The sequence below is a fragment of the Coffea eugenioides genome, chromosome 4 (genome assembly GCF_003713205.1).
Source record: "Coffea eugenioides isolate CCC68of chromosome 4, Ceug_1.0, whole genome shotgun sequence".
In the NCBI taxonomy this organism is placed as follows: Eukaryota; Viridiplantae; Streptophyta; class Magnoliopsida; order Gentianales; family Rubiaceae; genus Coffea; species Coffea eugenioides.
In genome coordinates, this window is record NC_040038.1 from 39,846,786 (window position 1) to 39,850,504 (window position 3,719).

The 3,719-nt window shown below is 38.6% G+C and overlaps 1 long non-coding RNA gene across 1 annotated transcript; it reads left to right on the plus strand.

Moving 5' to 3' along the window:
* The first annotated feature begins 597 nt into the window (after positions 1–597).
* LOC113769547 lies at positions 598–3,271 on the plus strand. The gene is made up of 3 exons (XR_003468163.1): positions 598–630; positions 2,237–2,314; positions 3,061–3,271. It is a non-coding gene; the product is annotated as an uncharacterized LOC113769547 (long non-coding RNA).
* Positions 3,272–3,719: the final 448 nt, after the last annotated feature.

The window sequence follows — 3,719 nt, forward strand, 5'->3', positions numbered from 1 at the left end:
GGATTACAATAAGCTAAAAATTTAAGACCTATACAATGGACCTAAAATAGACAATTTTAGGTTTAAACACACAAGTAATAACTAGTGGTATGATCGTTATAAGAATTTTTCAAAGGTTTTAATTTTTATTACGCCTAAATTAGAAATACGTGTTTTCACGTGCGCGCTTAATTGAGGGACTTTGGACCATTATTTTGGGACAATTAAGAATGAATAGTATTTATATGAATGTAAGGGCCCTAGAGGTTTAGTGCACTAGTGCAACAAACGTAAGAGAAATCGGATACAAAACGCGCGCGTAGGGTACTAGTTAAAAATTGATTTGACGTATCAAAGGATTTGACGTCAAGCGTCTTTTGTACGCAAAGGCTACAGAGCCGAAATTCATTTCCTTTTCTCTGCTACAATGGCCGGCTAGACTGCAGCAAAGGAACAACCAAAGTCACCATTTCTTTTCTTCTAAAACTCAACCAAATTCCTACCAAAACTTCCATAGATTCTCACCAAACTTCACATTCGTTTAGCTTTTCACTTGGACAACAACTTAGGCTGGAAAAGGGAGGAGTTTCACGACTGTCTTCAGGCTTCATAGGGACCGAAATTTTCTGATTTGAACAGCCATCAAAGTAGGTAGCCATCTAACTTCTTAAACTTGTTTATGGAGTTTGATTTACGCATTTGAGTTGGAATCTTTACTTTAGTAGCTTGTATTGTTGGAAAAAGTGGGCTCTATGAATTCCCACTCTTGGGTTGTTGCTGATTCTGTGCTTGATGAAGTTTATGATGACGGATTAGTGTTTAAGTTAGTGTTTCGTTGAAGAAAAACTGCAGGAAACTCACGTAGAGAGCAAGGGCCAAACTTGACCATTTTGCCCCTGCTCTGTTCGGTCATTTTATTGCAGAAATTGAGGATTTAATGGCTTGATTGTGTAGTTTACATGTTGTAGAAGTTGTGTACAAAATTTCGTTGAAAAATATTGAGTTTTGGTTGCTCAAACGAATTTATTTCAAAAACTAGTAAACTGGAAAACGGTTTCGCCGTAATCCAGACCAGTGGTTGTATTTCATCCATAACTCCGTACTCCGACGTCGAAATCAGGTGCCGTTAGCGGCATTTGAAACTAGACGTTTCCATGTTTTTATCGGTGTATAATGCACGTCCTGGTTTTATGTGTGTGAGCCACACCATTCATCTGAAGTCGGCTGTCCTGTTTCTCCGTTCTGCCGAAATGATTTGATAATGCTGCAACTTGAGCCTTGATTTTGAACCAGTTGCATGCTGAAACTTGAAACGATTTCTTCTGCGAAGTTGTAGCCCTATGAATTTATTTTCTAACACTATCAACCATTCCCAATTCCGAGTTAAATTGAGAGAGTTATGATCAAAATACGGCGACTGCTCGTTTTGAAAATCTTAGATTTGGACAGATTGCCTTAAGAATTTTTCCAAATTTTGGTTGATTGAATGACCCCCCTCCCGAGGGTATTTTTTCGTGAAATTTGATAGAGAGATAACCTTCATATGGAAGTATTATACTGCAAAATTTGGTGTCAATCCAAGTCCGTTTCGGCACTTAACTAAAGGTCCAAAGTTGGAACCAAATCTGGAAATTTTGTAACAGTCTTGAATTTTTCCCAACTTTGAGCTACTATATCTTGGTGTTCGAAACTCCGATTCTTGATCCGTTTGTTCTGACCTAAACCTTACTTGTACCTCTAATTGATCTATAAATTTCAAGGGCTGGTTTACAACGAGTGAATTCTGCCGAATTTTCAAAGTTAGCGAAAAACCAATCCCGGCTCAATCCTGGGTGATTTGGAACAGCAACTTTAGGCTCATTTTTGAGCATTTTCCACTTCGATTCATGGAAAAATGTCTTCTAGGAACTTGCAGTACTTTCTAAGAGGTTTTCAACGGTATAAAGTTTTCCAATTTTCGACTTATGCCGAGTGAGTTACGATTTTTCAAAGATTCATAACAAAACTGAAAATTTTCCAACTTTCAAGGAAATAGAGTTTTTCAAGAACTCTTTATTCTTTTGCTATTATCTAAACGTTTTATCCCCGATTTCCTAGATAAAGACTTAAATATTTTTGAATGTTATTAAACCTCTCTCGAACCTCGATTTACGAGTAATTGAGGTTCATTTTCACGGAATTTCCTAGAGTAATACTAGTGAACGAATTATTCCTCGATATTTGGGATATGGGTGATAATTCACTATTATTTGCTCAGGCACGCACGAGGACCTCCAAGAGGACCCTACTGTGGAAGTTTGAACTCTTCCTCCAATTTACTTGCTTGCATAACTTGGTGAGTGTCAAGTGTATGCCTATTTGAACCCTAAAGTCTTGATTCATGCTTGATTCACCTGATTTCATGCTTAGCTTAACTGATTTTGACAAAATGGAGTCGAGTGTGTACTTGATCGCACTCGTTCTCATTTGAAACGAATGACTCATGCTTAACATGATTTGCTTGGTTTACATGACTTGAAATGTCTGCTTAAACCTATCAAATGCTTGAATACATGAAATGGTATGCTATGATTGCATACGTCGATGGAGTGAATCTCCTCGACATTTACATGACAAATGGGGGACGCCCAAACTCATAGGCCGACCTTGGAACTCGAGCCGGCATGGGCTTGGTCGGGAACCTCGGTGAGCCATGAGACTTAAATGATAAGCTTGATCTATTGAGAGATCTCGCTTGGCATACTCGTATAGTATCGCCTTATAAATGTAGTGCGGGCCCGAAGTGGTGTATGGTGGACGGATGGGAAGTAAGTGGTGAACTACGGATATGAAAATATCAATCCGGTTGACGGAGAGTCATCACGGAAAGATATATAAACGGTGTCGGCAAATGTGGAACTTAGCTCCTGAGAGCTTCTATATCCTTGAATTGTTTCTGGTTACAGTTTATTGGTGTTATTAATTACTTGCAAGATAATACCTGAATTGTTATTGGGCTTGTTATCTGAACTATGTGGTTGCATGTGTGTTCTTGGCCTCACGAGCGTTTTGCTCACCCTGTAGATTTGTTTTCCTTAACAGGATTGAACTTGGCGAGGTATTGAAGAAACCTTCCTGATACGTTTTGTTTAGGGTTTCTATTACTTTTGACTATGTTTTGGCTTTTGGATTGTATTTTGGAATCCGAATGTAACTCTTGGGGCATGATGTATATTTGGAATTTATAATGGTTGTTGAACACCCGATGTGCGGGTTGGATAACGGATGACTTTTATTAAATTTGAACGCTTCCGCATCTCTTGTATCTAAGTTATTAACCGTTTTGTGTGGTCCGGTAATAAGTTTGAATGGAATTGCTTGAGTCCTGGCGAGAGCTAGGCAGGCGTCCCGCGGATACCCTTTGGTTCGCCTTAGGGAGAAGTGGGGGCGTCACAGTTGGTATCAGAGCATAGGCTTTAGATCTTATAGTGTATCCTAGGCTTAAAATTTAGGATGCCTGACTGTGGGATTAATTTGAATATTATGTGAACTAGAGGGTCTATTGTATCCTACGGGTTAAAGAAATTGGTTACTTGAGAGTTTCTTACTTGGGACTTGTAGAAATAAAAATTGAGGAATTAGCTGATGTTATATTGAAGGAAAATATGGGATGAGAGATTAGTAGTGAAAGATTGGACGAATTTGAATTATTGTTATACTTGTAAGTGTGGAAAGAAGTGAGACAATTATTAGTGCTGGAT